Source organism: Manduca sexta, chromosome 13, assembly GCF_014839805.1.
Source record: "Manduca sexta isolate Smith_Timp_Sample1 chromosome 13, JHU_Msex_v1.0, whole genome shotgun sequence".
NCBI classification, from domain to species: Eukaryota; Metazoa; Arthropoda; class Insecta; order Lepidoptera; family Sphingidae; genus Manduca; species Manduca sexta.
Genome location: NC_051127.1, coordinates 5,657,025 through 5,678,557, shown reverse-complemented (window position 1 = coordinate 5,678,557; position 21,533 = coordinate 5,657,025).

Genomic DNA, 21,533 nt, shown 5'->3' with positions numbered 1-21,533 from the left:
TCATTTTGTATTTTTCCCTTCGAGAATGTTCGAGAATTTTCTTCGCGTTAACGGCGCGGAAAGATAAGTTTCAGATGTGGAGTCTATTCTGACGCTTTTTAGTAGGCATATTTAGATTCCAGTGGTTGGATTTTTTTTAACAAAATAGTTTATACTCGTATGTGCAAAAGTATATCTATGTGGGTATAACTGATATGATCTTGATATGATATTGATATCTATTCACCTATCTTCTCCTACACACTTTTGGCGTTATGAAGGTTTCAATAATTCATTTGAAAATGTCAAAGGAAATAATTAAAAAACAAAAAAGGAGACGGGCGAAATTGGGCTTGACCGTACACTTATGAAACATATATCAATATTCTTCTTCTATTTTTATATGTGCCATTAAAAAATATTAGATTGTATTATAATGAGAAAATAAAATATTTTATATTATGAATAAGTAACTGACTTCCTGTATCGGGAATATCTATTATTAATGTATATTATTGTTATTCGCTTTCTGTACTTCTGCGCAAGTGAACGACTACGGCTTTTCGAGAATATTTTGACAATTGCTGCTTTAATAAACTACCCACGCTTATTCAACAACAGACTTCGATTTCTTGCTTGCTCAACTGATTTTGCTTGTTCTACCGGATTTCGAAAAGTAACGATGAACCATCAACACCATTGTGTTAATTGTGGCATATCTACATGGCGTTGTAATACTTCAGGAATTCGTCCAGTTGAAAACGAAATAGTCCTTTCAAAAATATAAAAACAGTATAAACTCATGTCTGATACCATGAAGAAGTAGATAAAAGAAGATATGCAACCTACACTTGGTTTCATCTTGTAATAAGTACCTTTGTATCGGTCCTCGTCGATCCAATGCGATAATTTCATTTGTGGTTATTATCTAAGCCAGCTAGCTGCTCATTAGTCAACACGGCAATCCAATGACAATGATTAGGTGCTGTGAAGATCTTGTGCTATCGGGTAAATACGAAGTTAATAGAAAAGTTTTTTTTTCACGCTATATTGTGTAGCGATTATTTCTTTACTCCCATTGTAGAGACAGATTTCTTTTTCTAATTTAGAAATGGTTCTATTATTCCTATAAAATAATGCATAAATCATCTCTGTAACACCAAGCCCAAGGTTCTATGAAATTTCGTCCGTCTCCTTTGATTCTTTTTGTATCAAATAGGAGAAAAACAAAATTTACAAACACTGTAATGTTTACAAATGGATTAAACCCAAGCGTTAATAACAAGCATTTTTCAATTTTTATCTGAATTCTTGTATTGACAGGTGAGAATGTCAAATATAAAAGAGTTTGTAACTAATTGACATTTCGCGTGACTTCCTTTGCTTCTCATTGATGTTCTTACAAAATCAATTTTTCTATCGGTCTTATAATGCTGATTAGTTCATATAATTGAATACTTATAATTATAACTTTTATTTTCATTCTTATTTACCGAAATAATATTTACATTTCGTGATGTGTCCAGTCGTAGTGTATCAGAAGATTGCGTGTTCAAATTACGTCGGGGTCACCAATGTAGTGTATGATGTGTGCTTGAGGGAGAAATTAAACCAGCGAGTCTCACTAACAACTGTGTTTATTAATTAAACAAACTTACATTTATACCTTACAAATACATGACGTGTGCGTTAATCATGGATATTTTGCCTTTAAAATTTCGTCATATTAAATTTTAAAGGCCAAAATATCCATGATTATTAATTATTTTACGTTTTTCTTCAACTGCGAGAACTAATCACTAACTAGACGTGAATTTAAATTCTTTACTTGCCAATACTTGTTTAGTTACCCAGATTAAAGGTGAAACAAAATGTATGAAAATGGACCTTGAGGTATCGCCTTAATGCATATTATGTCCCCACACAGTGCTGTAGATTTGTAAACTTATTTAATTTACACCACCAATTACATAAAAGACTAGATCATTTTTTTATATAAAAAAAAATATGCTTATTTAGTAAGATGTCTAAAACAGGACACAATTCGTACGTATAATATTATAAAAATGTTAACGGTGTTAACTCAATCGGTTTAAAAAAATAAATTTAAAAAATAGAACTCTGTAAAAACAAACCTCGCGACATATCCAGCCAGGATTTTTAATAAAAATATTACGGAATCTGCGTGAAACGGAACACCGGTGGCTTCCGTTTGTGTTATATTAAAATGGCGCTCGTGTTTCCGCATCTGCGACGTTGCGGAACTGTGTTGAGGAATGCTAATAAATTGACTAATAGACATAATTGGAAAACGGGTTTATATTCATTTTATTAGTTTTTTCCTAACCTAAAGCGAAATTTATTATTATAATAAGTAATAGTAGTTAAGTTTATTAGCTACGTTGTTATTTTCCTAATAAATTACTTATAGCTACCAATACTTATATATTATAATGTGATGAGTCTTAGAAAGAATGGTAGTACATGAATCTAATCTGAGAACTTTCGTTTTGTTACACCATAGAGCCTTTAGAAAAAGACTAACGCTCTAAAAGAGCATTAATCTGTGTTATTCTTAGGGAGTTAATTAAAGTTATGCATCTTACTTTTTTTACTATCTAAGACGAAAAATTTCACGAAAATGTTTGTATGTTTGTTACAAGTAAACGCAAAAACAACTGAACGAATTTGAATGCAATTTGGTAAACGAGTAGAGAATGTCCTTGACTAACACAATAATAATAATTTGATAATTTGCCTTTATAGGTTTTTTTTTTCAAATGTAATTTTTTAATAGATTTTAGGAACTTTTGTAGTAAAAAAGGCCTTTCTCGAGGGTGATGCCGCGTGCAACAACTAGTTAATAAATAAACAAAAACTTCCATTAATAATAAATTATCGAAAATTGGTATCTACAGTCAATAGATCTCGCGGTTTCAACCGAAACACAATTTCCAGAATGCGTTCTATAATTTATGGACACGATTAGTAAAATAAAGATCGGTTGAGTGATAATGGACTCGTTCAATATTTAGTAATTGTATTGCATTTGTAAATATATGGATTAGTGGGTCCATATAACCAGATTCCTGCCGGCTTTTGTAATTTGTATAAAATTAAATTATCATTGCAACGATCTGCAGAACGCCTTTAATATTAGTACTTATATGTTGTATCGGATTCCCTTTCAGAAAACATCAGTCTTCACAATTAATATGGATGCATTCACATTTTTTAAATTTTCAGCACATTGCCTCCTTGATTTTAACTTTAGCGACACACAATTCTAACCCTCACTTTTCAACTTTTTTACACTTTTAAAAATATATTCTTCATGTTGCGACACAGTTACCTAACTAATGCAGATATTATCGAACATTGTGTTAAAAAAAAACCTGTATTACTGTTCCAAATAAAGATTTACTATTATTACTACTTAGAAAGTGAAAAAAGGTGGCCATAAAGCATTATAAATTCCTTAATTCAAACTTTTAACGTCACGTAACTGAACTAAAAACTAACTTCGTTACTTTTAAAAAACAAATATATTCCGCTTACACTGAAAAAACTTTCCAATACCGATGGGGCACACTCGATCCATTTTGTTTCTACAGTTCGACCTATATTCGAACAAAAACTTATGCAATCTTTTTAAATGCGACATTCGAGATTTTCTCAAATATCTGTAGGGTGGCGTAAAGAGGAGTTTGGCAAAGGACGGCACGGTTTATTTGGATTGACGGTATAAGAAACAAGAAATTATTCGGAGGGTCGCCGCGGTCTATTTTACCCTTTGTTTTTTTAGCGTTTCCTTATGTGCATTTTTGGGTTGATTGTAGATTATTGTAAATGAATTGGTGTTTTATTCTAAGCGCGCTGAAAGGTCTTGAACCTTTACTGCACCGACTTGGGTTTAAAACTTATGTGATTAAATCTATTTTGATTAATATTATAATAAAATACCTATCTCCGAAGCTGACATGTTCGAGAAGTAAAATAAAACGATATACAAATTTTAAATTATGTTTTTTTGCAAATTTAAAACCTTCCCCTCTCTATTTTTATAAATTATTTCCATTATTATAAAATAACACGGCAAATAACTAAACTATTGTTTCTCATATTAAATAGATTCTGCCGATCTATCCAATAATCTCTGGTGGACTAGTGGTAGGTCTCTCATATGTGAGAGTCCGCCTGGGTAGGTACCACCGCAATATCTATTTCTGCCACCAAGCAGCAGCGCGTAGTCACTATTATGTTCCAGTTTGAACGAAATTGTAGCTAGAGTAACTATTGGACGTAAGACTTAACATCACATATCTCAAGATGGTGAGCGCAGTGGAATGTCAAACAATACATTATAATTCAAAGTGTTGGATGGTGTTTCTACTGTTTATGGGCGCTACCATCAGGCGAACACCAAGCCAGTCTAGTCATTCAAATCAATAAAACAACCTGGGCAATAATATCTACTAATCTGCGTTAAAATATAGCATCAAAAACACATCACAAAACAATTCTCAGGAAATAAATTTCAGATTCCATGTCCCCAACTCACTCTGTTATGAAGTACCGTTTACGACACAAAGGATTAGTATTCTTGCGAGGCGAGCGCGACAAACGTGCGGGTTTTATTCGTGGCTCCACTGCTGAAACTACTTGCGGTTTAACGTTGAGGGGAGTTAGGGGAGATAGCGGGAGCGGATACAATATTGTAGCGGATTTTTTTTAATCAAAACTTAAAAAATTCAATAACTGAGTATATTTTTGATGGCGATTAAAAGTATGTAGTGGATTTTTTATAAATCAAAACTTAAACAATTCAATAATTGAGTAAATGTCTATTAATGATTTTTAATAACTAATACTAAAAGAAATAAACCACAAATAATTGTATTTCTTTTTTTAAATATACGTGTGTACATGTACTCTAATTGCTACGTATAAAAGAGCAACTAAAGGTTCTCTATGTCCATAATTATAATTATGTCAACGGGGTATTATACCGAAAATGACTTGCACTTTCATGAATTAAATTGGCTATACAAATCATGTAAGTTAATAAGTATGTTTCTCAGTAATATCGAAATTACCGCCGCAGTACGTAGGCATAGGGGCTCTGATTGGCTGATATTAAGATAAAACTTTATTTCTATTGACTGTCTGATGAACAAAGCAAAACATAGCCAAAAATTGACGAAGTTATGCGTTCGTGCGAATTGTACGTCCTAATAGTTTGTGAATACAGGCGTGAGATTCCGCTCGCTCGTACCTCGTATCCTAACCACACTCATGTTGGCTCGCCGTGAGTTACTTACCACACTGACTGTTGATTTGCTTTCAGTTTGGTGATATGTTGCCTTCAATTTGTTTAAAGGTAAATGCGCTCAAGACAATTCGTATGTGCCAGAGTATGGCAAGAACTAAGTTGGGCTCTCTGGCTGTGGGAACAGAATATATTTCGTACGCGAATATCTGCATTGGCTCGTTCACCTGAAAAGCAATATAAATACGCAGCTGTGTATTAAACGTACTCTGGAGTTCCGAAATAGATAATATATTCAGTGCCATCTTTGGAGTTTCATTACAGCTAGATTTGTGACTCCCATATATTACCAAAAACACACAATAAACTCTACAGTAGGTGTAATGTCTGTATAAATATGTAAGTGGTAATAGGATGTCCCGTTCTAGTTTTTATTTGATCAGACCAGCGGATAGATGGTCGCTCACGTAGTCTTCTACCGTCTACTTTCTTTATAACTGGAAGTTTCTCGAATTTATCTGGTTGTCTTTGGTGTAGCCATAAATTATACAATACTGTTGGGATAAAAATATTATTGTGAGGGTATTTGTAACGCTTTTTGCTATCAAAACACTGAGCTATTGACAGATTAGTGAATGTATATGTGTTGTCACTGATAATATTAAAATAATATCAGCTCTGTATTATATACTGTCCCACTGTGGGGCACGGGCCTCCTCTACTACTGAGAGGGATTAGGCTTTAGTCCACCTCGCTGGCCTAGTGCGGATTGGTAGACTTCACACACCCTCGAAAATTCCTATAGAGAATTTTTCAGGTATGCGCAGGTTTCCTCACGATGTTTTCCTTCACCGTTAAAGCGAGCGATAATTCACAAAGAATACACACATCATTTTTTAGAAAAGTCAGAGGTGTGTGCCCTTGGGATTTGAACCGGACATTCGTCTCGACAGTCCGTTCCACAACCAACTAGGCTATCGCCGCTTTTCACTGTTAGTTCTTTTTATTTTAAACACATTGCTTTTATACCTAATAATACATACAAAAACACAAATATACTATTGTTATTTTGTTAATATATACCTAGTCTTGCCATAAATATTGTAATAAAGAAAAAAGAAAATTGTTAACTGCAAATAACATTTATTACTTTTACAGTGTGTCAGTTTAATACATAAATATAAAACAATTAAAAATATAAAAAGCTTATTCGAAGTGGTCTCCATTGGCTGCAATACAGTCCTTTAAACGATGAGGCCAGTTATCAATAGAAGCACGCACTCTTTCCATGGGAAAATTCTTCACTGCCAATCGTATAGATTGTTTTAGGGACTCCAAATTATCATGGCGTTTAGAGCAAGCTGTACTCTCTAAAACTGACCACAAATCATAATCCAGCTGATTAAGATCGGGACTAGACGACGGCCAGTCTTCAGCTCTGATGAAGTCCGAAACGTTCGATTCCAACCAAGACTGCGTGGACCGAGCTTTATGACCCGGCGCCGAGTCTTGCTGGAAGGACCATACTTGGTTATTGAACATGGTGATGTTAAGGGGCTTAACTACCTTCTCAAGAATGGTATCTTGATACACTTGTGCCGATGTTTTGATACCTTTTTCACAAAAATATGGCTCAGTCACTCCTTCATAGCTAACACCCCACCAAACCATCACTGAAGTCGGATAATGTCCACGTTGCACTCTGTCGACTAATTGGGAAGCTTCCTTAGAGCTTTGAGCATAAATACGGTCATTTTGTTTGTTAAAATGTTGCTCAATTGTAAAATTTTTCTCATCCGTAAACAAAATTTTTCTGTGACCTCCCTTTGCGTACCGCTTCAGTAGTTGTTTCGATTTTACCACCCTATTCTTCTTTAAATTATCAGTTAAGAAATGGCCAGTGCGTCTCTTATAGGCTGCAAGTCCTAAGTCATCTTTTAAAATACGCGACATGGTTCTAGGTGCTATCTTCATTTCCCGAGATAAAATCTTTTGCTTTCGGACAGGATTTCTTCGAATTCTTTCCCTTACTGCTTTGACCACCTTTTTCGTACGAACACTACGTGGACGGCCAGATCTTTTCTGTCACAAACAGAGGAGGTCTCATTGTACCTATTAATAGCCCGGTACACAAACATTTTACTAATACCAAGTGTATGGAGAGTTTTAAAAATTGCATTTGGCTCCATACCTACTTTGTGTAATGCTATCACAGCGATTCGGTTCTCTTTATCACCCCACACCATTTTAATATCGCAAAATATTTTACAATGTATTGGCGCCAAAATGAGAAAACACAATGAACAATCGTATAAAAATGACAGATTCGAAATTCAAATGTAATATTTTTTTATAATTAAGTGTAACAGTATTTATGGCCAGACTAAGTATATGATATTAACAAAATAACAATTTCATGAGACTATAATAATTCTATAATTATAGTTGTAAATCGTTCATATCACCGCAACCACCATTCATACAACATTCCCCTCCACAGCGCGATGAAATATAGACTTTGTTGATCCGTTACTCAAGACGTGCAGTAGCTTAAGTTAATGCGCTTGGAGCGCAGATGTTTCAAGTTTGCGTTTATGTTTTTGACGCTTCGCAGTACACAATGCAATAATTTGTTTTGTAAATTGATGTTTTTAATTGAGAAGAGATTTTAGAAAGTTAATTTACTGTTTTAAGTGTACTGTCTCGTGATGTTCATCCTCATACGAGTGTTTTCTCGTTCTATTCGACTGTAAATGACAACTTCTTCTATAATTAGCTTTTGCTTGCGGCTTCGCCCGCGTGTAGGAGTTTTCCGGGGAAAAGACTTTCCCGACCTCACACCCACCACTACGACTCCTGTAAGCCAGGATCAGTAGTGGCACGCATTTTATGACACCGAGCAGTGAAGCTCGGCGAGTCTCAGGGAAAACTAATATGTCATTATCCCGCAACGAAATTAATCAAATAGAAAGATAAGGAGGAGTTTCCGGGGAAAAGTCCCGCTATATATTTTCCCGGGATAAAAATCCTAAAAACTTTCAGGGATGTTAAACTATCTCCATACCAAATTTCATAAAAATCCGTTCAGTATATTTTGAGAAAATTGATAACATACATACAGACAGAAAAGGGGACTTTGTTTTACAATATGTATGTATAGATATTATGTAAAATGTATTTAAATTCATCTCTGCCTTATCCACTGAAATGAAAAGTTGAATTGTATTTCAACCATGTCGCAAAAAAAAATTACTTTGTTTTCACTATCATCTATTTATCGCCTCGTCAGGGAGAACCAATCTCAAATCGTATTTACATTTGCCTCGGTGGCGTAGTTGTACTGCATGCGCGGTACGGCAGCGCTCTGAGGTCCTGGGTTCGAATCCCGGGTCGGGCAAAGTGATAATTGGGTTTTTCTGCTCAATATCAGCCCGGAGTCTGGAATTTGTGCCCGATATGGCGATAGGCTCGCCCCTTATCACATTCTGGGACGGAACACACTTGGCGAAAAGTGGGTGCCCTGGTTGCACCTCTGCATACCCCTTCGGGGATAAAATGCGTGATGGTGTGTGTTTAATATTATTTTACAACCTGGGATGCAAATCCATTTCCGAGTCGATAGCCCTGACATGTCGCCACAAGGCAAACGCGACAATAAATGTATCACTTAGCATTATTGGACAAAAACTATAGACCTCCGAGGTGAATCTAGACAATACACAAGTAGTAAGTGAAAAGTACAAGAACATCACAAGACCTATCATATTGCTTTATTAATAATGGCCATTTTTCCTGGTCATCGCTCAAAGACCGAGTTACAAATAGTTGAAATTTCTCAGAACTTTTTACGAGTGAGCATTTATTTTCGAGAGACGCTTACTTTAGTCGGGGCGAGGAAAATTAAAAATACATTTGAGCCGTTTCACTCGGCTTCAGTTTTGGAAACATACGGCGCGCCGGATGTACCAAAAAGTCACAATATTTTTTTATTTTTTTTTATTTATTTATATATTACTAGCGACCCGCCCGGCTTGGCACGGGTGCAATGCTGATACTAAATACACTACAGAAAAACTGTGAACGTTGTATATAAAAACATAGCGGCCCGCACGGGTATAACATAACAAAATAACAGTATTTATCCACTATTTAATGGATGTTATTATACATATAAACCTTCCTCTTGAATCACTCTATCTATTAAAAAAAACCGCATCAAAATCCGTTGCGTAGTTTTAAAGATTTAAGCATACAAAGGGACATAAGGACAGAGAAAGCGACTTTGTTTTATACTATGTAGTGATTAACGGACTGCTAGCGGAGGTAACAATACAATTCTTTTTGTTGCTTTGTATGTCGAGATGAGCTTGCAGTTCGCCTGACTGTAAGCGATACAACTGCCCATACACTGTAGAAACACCATCCAACAAATTGAATTACAAAGTATTGTTTGGTATTCCACTGCGCTCACCATTCTGAGACGTGAAATGTTAAGTCTCATTATGTCCAGTAGTTACACTGGCTATAACACCCTTCAAACCGGAACACAACAGTGACTACACGTTGCTCCTTGGCGACAGGAATAGACATTGCGGTGGTACCTACCCAGGCGGACTCTCACATAGAGAGACCTACCACCAGTAAAGTAAATTCAATTTAAATACCTATTAAACGTTGCATATACGTTTTAGTTCCGCGATTTGTCTAATGATATCGAGTGACAATATCAGCTGGAGAAACAAAATATTTTTTTTTTATTTCTTCTTTCCTGCTAACCCGAGCTGGCTTCTTTGTTTACTTTATAGTCTTTTATTTATTTTATGTGTAATATAAAATGTGTTTTGTTATATAAGCAACTTTATTTGAGTAACAATTAAATATTCTCTTGTTCCTTGACTTATCATAAGTTCAACTATGTCCCTACGTAATGAATAAAGCATTTTAGTTTTATTTTATTGTATAATTATGAAATCGTGTGGAATATTAAAGTAAGGCTATGTGCTTTCTGCCGTTTGTATTATTGAAGGTAAGCAGTTCAGTATTTGAGATATTTTTTCTGGTTCGAAGGACATTATGGACGCTATTTATGGAAATTATATGAAATGAAATAATTTATTTGAACCTGTAAAATGTTATACAATATTTACATTCCGTTAATATTAACTCTACCACCAGTTCGGAAAGCAGTTCTCACCAGAGAAGAACGGGCAAGAAACTCTGTTGTTGCTCTTTTCAAAATCAAGTTTAGATTTAAACTACATTACATGATATAGAGAAAGAAAAAAAAAATTAGAGCAGTTCATTTATGACTTGAAATGTGATGTCTAAAATAGCACGACAATACGATTGTACTGCTGAGGTCTTGGGTTCGATCCTCGGGTCAGGAAAAGTGAGGTTTCTACTCAGTATCAGCCTGGAATTTGTGCCCGATATGGAGAGGCTCGCTCCCTATCACATCACGGGATGGAATACATGCGGTGCAAAGTGGGTGCTGCAGTTGCGCCACTGCCTAACCCTTTCAATATAAGGCGTATCTATTCATAAGCTGTAATAGCTTCTTATCAAATGAGCCCAACAGTTATAACTTCATTATTTTTTTTTTATTCAATAGCAAAAAGTATTAAGAGTACTTATCTAAATGAAATAGAGTACGAATTACCACCCGTATGTTTCCAACTCGGACGATGGAGCCAAAGAAAACAGAGCGTAAAATTAAGTGGCTCCATCTATAACCACACTAGAGGAAAGTGAATTATTGCACCTATGTATTATGTATTCAGAATTTACTTGCGTATTGAGATGGGAAGGTTAGGTTTAGAATCAGCAAGATTATATACGCGTGTTGTAATTGCACAGAAGAAGTTAATAATAGAAGTTCCCCGTTCGATTTTCTTTTATAGTTTTTGTATGGTTAATTATTAACAACTATTGACTTTAATTGTTTTTAACATAATACTTGTGTGAGCGGAAATTGTTATTATTATTTATTTATTTTAGGTCGCTTTGTAACATCTAAGATGATTAGCGACCATGGTAGCAGGGTAATACAATCAATGGGCTATACTAATTTGTAAGCATTAATTAATGGTAATACAATCAGTGAGCTGTACTAAGGTATAAGCATTAAATAATTTAAAAAATCAAATTTATAAGCTGTTTTACTTAAATATTCTTTGAGTATCAGGAAAGTCGGTTTGTTGAGATTTTACGTAAAATTAATAAAAATATATCAATATCCGCAAAACACATTAAACCATAATAATATATTTAAATATCAATATCACAACCTATTTCCTATAATATTCCTCTGAAGTAATTTATTTATTAATAATAAACTGCAGAAAGACACAATTAAATTGTAAGCATAACTAACCACCAACTCGAAGAACACCTAAAAGCAACAATATTTGGGCATCAAATAAATATTTTCGACCTGCAAATATTTTAAATAGTTCGGGAAGAAATAAAATTCCTTTTAAGTACTTAACAAACACTTTAATATAACAATAATTATTATCAAAAAAACATAACTACATATAACTGTCGGTGTGGTGTCTTGCTAAAACACCTATTTAACATATATTAGAGGGCGAATAAACATTATTAGGAAATATAAATTAAAAATACACTTTATTAGTTATATAACCATTTATAAATAATAATCTACATTATTGGCCAGTGTTTTCACAAGCGGCCACCGAACGATTTCATTTATTATTTTATAACGAATTCGAAAATAAGTTTCGTCAAGGCTCGAAGGACCACAAATCTTCAAATATTCAGTAAACGCCTCTTTTCTAAGATGTTTTAAAATAAATTAGTAATCAAATATGTTACATTAAAATAGCATAGCTTCATCGAACCTTTTTTACAGTAAAAATAATTTTCAAACCGACTGCCGTACTCAGAGACGTCACATAATTTTAATGATGAACAACTTTTATTAAAATATTATAAATTTTTCATAAAGATCAGTGATTTAAAAAAAAATCATAACCAACCATTATATTACATTATTCTTGTATTTAATAAAAATAACAATTCGCTCGCTCGCTTCGCGGTATTTCGCTATAGATGGGAAAATAACCGATCTATAGACTATCTAATAATCATTAAATTTAGTGACGTCATTGAGTGCGGTTTTTATCATTTGCTGTATAAAGAAAGGAAAGAAAAGAATATATTTGTAGGCCAGTGGCGAAAGGTCAAATTTTCCAAAAGAGAACCCAACACAATATAGGTTGTAATATGCATAAATGCGGTGTGCAAGTCGTTCCAATAATAATTAGATTTCACATAAATTATGAAAGAGAAGCCGACTATGAAAGAAATCGGGTTATATGGACCTTTCGCTACTGGAGTAGTCCTGAAGCAGTTTTAGGAACTTTAAACTAATAAATAAATGATTTGATGTAGATATAAAATATAAATATTCTTTAAAGGATTGATTAATTTTGTATGGAAATATAGCGATTCATATTTTGAAACTATAATTTTTAGAAATGTAATGAAAAGAGTAGAATAGTTTTATTCCATATCATTTTATTATAATATCCCCGTAACAATAAATATTATTTATCCATTGTCGCAATTTTGTCAATTTACGTTAAATAACTTGTTTTTTTTATAGCCTTAATAGACAATAGAGCAAGCGGTCCGTCTGATGATAAGCAGCATCCGTCGCTCATGGACTTAGCAATGCCATAGGCAAAACCAAGCCGTTGCCTACCGAAAAATAAAAAAGACAAGTAATTGCTGTAATAAAATAATTAAAAAGATATGTTATGAAAAAACGCATACATAAGCCAAAAAAACAAAACGTTTTACCATCACAGCAGTTTTAAACATTGTACACTTCACAAGACTGGAGTATCATTGTGCGAATTTTGTTGCAGACTTTAATTCGCGCTTCTGAGACGTGTATTTTTGCTTTACTGAAGACATAATTGTGTTGCGTGCAGTACAACAAGTCTTGGTTTCAAATCCCGGGTCGGGCGAAGCGATATTGGCTTTTTTCTGTTTTATATTCCAAAAATTCTTATTTAAATAAAACGAAAATATGAATTAAACAATTGCATAAAAACCACATTTTAACTATTTTTGTATAAAACAATAATAATGAAGTTATTATTAATTATTTTTTCTTTGTTAATAAAATAACTATTATTTTTATTTTAGCAAATTTGTTTAATACATTTCCATTAACATCCATTCCAAATGTCCAACAAATTGCGTTCTTCACAAGCCGGACACTCGTGTTGGCATACGTAATTGGGTAAACTTCGGACCGCACTCCGTTCCATTTTGTTTAATTGAATCCCGTACTGTATAGTCTAGTGTAATTTGAAAAAGTTTAAATCTAAAAGCGTACAATGAATTAAACGAAAGAGGATTCTTTGATTGAAACCGCTTTGGACAGTTAAAGTGTGCATTTGCACTTGTGTTTTGTTATTTTTATTTAACGACTTTATAATAGAAATTTTGCAATTCTAATTTTAATTTATTTTGAAACTTAATATTTATTACTATCATTATCATTAAAAAAAAATTAACTCCAATTTTGCAATTTAAAATTTGACGGGCTTTTTTGAATTGTTTATTACTTTAGTTATAGTTAAAGTTGTAAAGTACGTACTTTTTATTCAAAATAAATCAGAAAACAGAGGTTAATTAACGCACTGATTGATAATGTTTATTGTTAAAAGGGTATGAAGTTAATTAAACATGACATCTGAATAATGAATGAGGCCATGCTGCGTTTATGTTGAGGTTTTAAACTGTTATTGGTATTTCAAATTGCACAAGGCCAATTTAACCAAAATTAAAACGAGATTTTTTAAATGGACTTCAAAATTTTATAAAATTCGCTTTGCATTAATTAAAATGATATTCAATGGGGTTGCTCACCGACTATAATAATTATCTGCCTTTTTTGTAACAAAAATTATATTTTTTAAATTATCTGTAAGCATGGACCGAAATTTTAAGAGTCAATTAGCTAATACTGTCATTTTCATATTTACTTGTTTCTTAATTTAAGAGATGACGTATAGCTAGGTTCATACTACGCCGACTTACGTAGCGCACAACCTTTACTAGACTTAGTGGAAAAGGTGTTATAATAGCATTACAGACTTCCAATTCGACATCAACACGTTTCGTTATCCATGTAAGCATAGGTAGGTGTAGTCTAAACCGACTACCCCGACTAACTGTCGTGTGTCAAAGTGGTGTAAGTCGGACTTATATAGCGTCATACTGCACCACTTTCACAATCACCCCATTAATTAAGGTCAAGTAAATACGGACATTATAGATTTAAAATAGGAATTATAATTATAGATCGGAATGATTTTCATACGGTATTAAATACAAAATTTATGGAAACAAATATTCTCTTTTTATTCAATCAAATTTAACATTCCACGACAAATCTCTATAAATACTATATTAGAAGTTGACCATACAGAATCATGTATTATTAACAGGGCTGTTGCCTTTCACGAAACTGCCCTCGAATACAGCAGAATCGAAGCGCGTCGAATCGAATATTTATTGTGTACGTGTAGTGATTAAAATTGAACTATTTTTCGAATTGTTACACATTAAACTAAAATATTTTTTGGATAATCATTTTAATGTATAACATTCCTGTAAACATAAGAAATCATTATAAATGCAGTGAATTTTAGTGCGTCGCGGCGCGTTCCTAATATACGCAGTTTCATAATAAATTATAGCGAATTAATTCGACTCGACTCGACGCGCTCAGTCAATACTGGCCATTATATCTCACATGTTATGAAGCTCTAATTCGGTTTTCCGAACTGTACGGCATCTTCCATAGAAATCAAAAAATACATAATACAAAAAAATTGGCAAAATTACAAGTTCGTAAGCAATTAGGTCTAGTCTATGTCTATATACATCAGTTTACGACTTACGCTACGGCGCGGCGTATGAACTCGAAAAATCTAACACGAACAACATTCAGATATTTAAACTTTATTGGTTGTAATGTTTTCTGTTTTGGAATACAAGATTAGTACAGTAAAAAGTGTTAAAGTCCCGCTACAGACAGTTACCTTATACCTTTTAGTACTAAATTAGGGTAAATGTCTATAAAACTGACGCAATATACCGGTTTGCTATAGAATTTCGTATGGCGACTTTCGAATCCCGAAACTTCCTCCCCAATTGCTATTCGTCCTTTTTGAGATGAGATAGAAGGCTAGTAATATTTGAATACGTCTATATTGCCATTCCTATTATAAGATGGCAGATAATTTTAATATTTCCTAAATATGACGTAATTCATTTTTATTTATTTTTATTTATTTATTTTTTAGGAAGGCTTACAGACTAATAACATTAAATTAAGTCACACCAATGTATAATTAAGTTGCTAATAACTAGCCTCCACATTTGAGTATACAAATATCGATATCAAAAAGAACCAAAAAAGAATAATAAAAATAACAGTATTACTTATATAGTCATAAGAAGTATTACAGGTATTACAGATATTAATATAATTTTAATAAGAATCATTAAGTATCAAAATATAATTTGGCTAGAAGCCGCCTTACTGTGCTGGTTTTAGAACAGAACAGGTCAATGTCTGATACACGTGAAAGCATATTAAAATTTAATGCGCTGCGCAAAGAAAAGAAATTACGCCTGTAGTTAGTTGTTGTAAAGGGTACGTGCAGTAGCGGACGCTGTCGAAATCAATCTGATTAGTTCTCATTGTTAATTTTGATAAAAGTTCGGGACAGTCAATCGAACCATTTGCGATGTTCATTAATAAGCAAATGTCATTAATGCAGCGTCTTTGGTCCAACGGCAAAAAATGGTACCTTTTGCAACGATGGTTGTAATCATCAGACCATTGCTTAGTCTTAAAATCTAAGTAGCGTAAGAATTTCATCTGGACGCTCTCAATACGAGACTTATATATCTCGTATTGAGGGTTCTATAACAGATACATACTCCAAGTGGCTGCGCACGAACGAGCAGTATAAAATTTTAATTGGCTTGAGAGAACGAAAACATGCCGTTGTTCTTATGATAAATCCAAGAGACTTAGAAGCTTTTTAACTATATTATCTACATGTTGATCGAACAAAAGTTTGCTGTCTTGTATAATTCCAAGATCCCTAATACTATTTACTTTAGCGATGCTTTGATTGTTAAGTTTGTAGCTCGAACCTATAATGGACTGCCGACGTGTAAAAGTTATGTGAAAGCATTTATCAATATTTAGTTTTAACTTATTTTTGATACAATACAATTCAAATCTGTTGAGATCTTCTTGTAAATACAGTGTATCAAATATATTTTGTACTTTTTATGAACCTTCATATCGTCAGCATAAAGTAGAATGTAAGTATGTTGAAAACAATTTTTAACATCGGATATAAACAATGTAAACAAAAGGGGCCCTAAGATAGAGCCTTGAGGTACTCCTGAGGGGATATGGATCCAATCAGAGGTGTACCCGTGAAGTACTACAGCTTGCGTTCGATTATCTATATAAGAAGAGAACCAACGATATAAGTCACCGTGTATTCCAGCTAAAAACAACTTATCCAATAACAGTTTATGATCTATAAGATCAAAGCATTTGCTATAGTCTGTGTATATAACGTCAATTTGAGGGCATTTTTCCATCCCAAGAGATATGAAATCATGTGATAAAATTAGATTAGTAGTAGTAGAACGTTTCTTAAGGAAGCCATGTTGTTCATCACCATAGCTACATTGTAGTGCAGCATATAACTCAGTGTGGACCAATCGCTCAAGTACTTTCGAAAATAAACATATCTTCGATATTGGGCGATAGTTAGTAATATCAGATCTGTTACCTTTTTTGAATACTGGGGTAACAAAAGCTGATTTCAGATATTTGGAAGTAAACCTTCCGATAGGGATCGCTGAAATAATATACATAAAGGCACTACAATACTATCGGCGCAGTTAACTATAAATATAGGAGGTATAAAATCGGGCCCACCAGACTTTGAGAGGTCCAAACTTTTAAGTAGCTTTAATACCCGCGACTGACAAACGTTTATTGTGTTTATGCTTGTTATCTCAGTAGAACTGGACACATTACTTAACGGCACGTTAACGTCAATAACTACAGAGTCAGGTTTTTGGAACGTGGAGTGAAAATAGGTGGCGAACAAATTGCTGATTTCCAAACCTGTGCTCGCAAGTACATCGCCGTAATGCATCACATTAGGAAAAGTGTTTGAATTTCGTTTACTTTTTACGTAGGACCAAAATTTTTTTGGATCTTTTACTATAGAGTTTTCGATTCTTTCCATATACTTATTAAAACAAGTCTTTTCTATACTAACTGCTCTTTTACGTAGTATAGAGAAGGAGTGGTAGTCGGCCTTATTACCGTATATTTTAAATTTTTTATGATACTTATGTTTTTCTTTCAATATTTTAATGAGGGCTGAGTTATACCACGCAGGGTATGAAGACTGTTTCATAGATTTTAACGGAATATATTTATCTCGAAGCTCATATAGTTTGTTATAAAATTTAGTGACGGCATCGTCTAACGTCCCAACATTCCATATAGATTCTAAACGATATTCTAAAATTACTTCGAAAAATGCATTCATATCAATTCCAATCCAATTATTTAAATTGCCAACAGCTATTAACTGCAAATCGGATTCAACAGAAAATTCTTTATAAAATCAACCGCGAACTATATCGGCTTTTAAATCCGACTGAACAAATTTGTAACACGCACACATTTTGAATATTCATTGCACAGCTTTGAGCCAAATACGAAGAACGTAATTGAAAACTAACTTTGCCAGAGCGAGGCCGATGTGTGCTGAACAGGGGTGTAGCGAGAATTAAGTTAAGGGGCGAAGTTTGGACGATCTGCTGTGAAAAATGTTAAGCCATTTTATAAATGGTGCTTTATCGTCAACCACATAAAAGTCCACTGCTGAACATAGGCTTCTGCCAAAGATTTCCAGACGGTATCGAAAGCGGCCTACCAGTGTGTTCTTGCGACCTTTATCAGCTCTTCTTTATTAAGATTTTTGCATTTATTAAATTCTAATATTTCTTTTATAGCTGCTATTTTTGAACGAGTGTATATTGATTTGTTCGTTTTTGGATAAAAGTTTGACATATTAGTGATTCTGCGAGATTTTTAAATAAATTAGAGGTAAGTTAAAGACTAAGATTGTCTACCAGTGGTGGTCAGGATTCATGAACATCCACAGTACTAGAACATTGTCAATGAATTGCAAGCTCATTAAGAGTTACTACGATTAGAAAATAGGCAGGTATTTTGGGATTCTACTAAACTCACTGACCTTACGAAACGGCGAACCTGCCAATTGAGTTTTCACTAAGACCGTTGAACCATCTTCTCAGTCATTCGCTTGACCAAACTGTCTATCTTAGGTTTGACTTTGTCAAATAATATTCGGCACACCCTGCCCAAGTATATCTAAAAGTATTGCTTTTAAAAACCATATTTACTATCGTATCTATTACTTATTTTGGCAGGGGAGCACCTCCCTGCGTCCATGTATTTCAATCTAAAAGATTGATGTGCGTTTCAAAAGACCTTTCATGCCATGTTGGATTCAACGGCGGACTTGTAAATAGTGAAAGGTTGTGTGGCGGGATGAAAGAATTGAGAATATTCTCGAAGAAGTCTATTTACGTGAGCTTGGTGAGAGTGGGCAAGTTTGTAATAAAACAGGTAATAATTTGTGATGTAAACTTTTATAAAATCTATACACATTATAAAACAAAGTGCCCTATTCTGTCTGTCTGTATGTTATCGATTTTCTCAAAATCTATAAAACGGATTTTTATGAAATTTGATGCGGAGATAGTTTAAGACCTTGGGAAGGTTATAGGTAATTTTTATCCCGGGAAAATATATAGCGGGACTTTAATCACGGAAAACTCCTTTCCTTTAAAAATACCAAAGCGTTTTATTTTTTAAAATCTGTAAAATATCTTTTCCATGATAACAAGTCCTTTAAAGTAATCGGTAGTGTTTCCCAGAAAACATTATCACCAATACTTCGTTATTTACAATGTATACTTATAGACAATAGATTCATCAATAATTTTAGAAATAGGAAAGGTTATGGGATAATTTATATTTCGATTGTTTTCGAAAAGACGACGTGCATTGTGCATCAATCGTATAAAAATGAAATCAAAGCTATATTCGCAATACTATTCTAAAAGGAGCTAATAGCGAAAGTTAATATTAAAATTTAGAAAATCTAATTTTGAAAAAGTCGAAGAGTAAAAAACCTACATAAATCAATTCGAAAATAATAAAATTGGTCCGAATTCAGGCAGAAATTGTAGAGCCAAAGTAATAGGCTTAGAGAGAATAAAATTAAGCGTGGACTATAGTGACAATTTTGAGGGAACTAAATATAGCGAAACATCGATGTTGGCACAGCCCAGCGAGACAGCGTGATTATAAAAAAGCAATCTGCTATATTTGTATACATTCTGAATATTTTTAATAAATATCTAAAAATCACCATCTAAATGACATAACACTTCAACACAAGCCGTCTAAAAATAAATACTAACGCTTATAATAGTGGCAGTACTATGAATACTTTAGTGCCTCTCGATAGTTCCTTATCAGTGTAAGAAAGACGGGATGCAAGTAACAAAGTGAAAAAAAAAATATAATTAAAAAAAATATGAAAAAAAAGAAATCTGAAGCAATATATTATTTTACAATTAAACGATATTTTTTTTACAAAAAAAAAAAATCATTTTTTCTAATTTAAATAAAAAAAATGTCATTCGTTGTTTTTTTATCGTCCTGTCTTTGTTACACACGATGAGAACTAAACAACACGATACTTAGTACAATGGTAGGTAGGCACCTTAGCAAACTGCGTCTACGTACCGACCTAAGCCGCCTAACGCTAAATTAATAAATCTGCTTTTATTTACAAATAACATTAATCTACATGTATCTCTGAACAACACTAAAATATACGGATTATTATATTTAATTCAACATTATTGTGATGGTGGAAATTTTTCAAAATTGTGATTTTTTTCACGATTCAAAGTCATATGAACGAAAATTATGATTCGTGTGAAAAAAAAACATAAAGATTAATCCTCTTATTCATACACGTTTTTTATCTTGTTACGATTGAGATACAACAATATTAGCCAATCACAACGGCCCTGTGTCTACGCACAGCGAAGGCTGCCATGCCGTCAGCATTGAGAAACAGACTTGCTATTTGCTTGCTATTTTCACAGCTTTGCTTCATCCTTAGATAAAAAACGTCTGTGAATACGGGCGTATGTATCTATTTTCATTATCCCTTTTTCAGGATCCAACAATAGTACGATCGTTTTGAATTAAAGAAACAAATGTAATTCAACTTATGGTTGCATACTTAATACATGAAATGTAATAAGGTGTAAGTATAATTTAGGTTTCTAAAATATATACTTTTTTATAGAAAAACGGCAAAGTGACTCCACTGCACCTGATGGTAAGTGAAGTGGGGTCCAATAAAATGACGACTAATGGGAGATGATTACCCCTCGACAGTCGACACAATTGTGCCGGCCTGTTGAAACCAATATACAGGCTAATCTCGGAACGCGATACACTTACGTGGGCCATTATAGCGGGTTTTAATACCTTGTGTATGGAACAGACAAAATCTATTGCATTTAGAATTACTACCAATCACTATAACCTTGAATCAAACATTATTTGGTGCATTTTGAACACTGTGACTGAAAACATGCCTACATATATTTATGTATTTACATAAATAACAACACAATAATTCAAATATATATAACTAAATGTATATTTACAGAAAATTAACTTCTGAGTATAACGGAACGCGGCAATGTAATTGGATTAAAATAATTTATTTACAACGCCCAAATTCTTGTAATGGAATACCTAATCATTATCAAGGCTCATTTTCGGGTTATGTCGAAAGTAAAACGCAACGTCATCAATTATTTTCTCATTATAAGTGCAAACTATGACGTCATTAACACTAAATGTTTATGGACCTGATTCTCGATGAAAACGTAAACTCCTAACACGGCCGTGTTACGTTATCTTCGTGAAATTAGCGTGAAATGGTATTCTGTATGCCAATTTCTGCCGTCTTAAACGTGACGCGGCGCGTTACGTGCTTGTTATGTACTGTCAAAATAACGTATGGCATAGAGAATAAGACTCCTAATGGATGTTTTGGATCTGGACTCT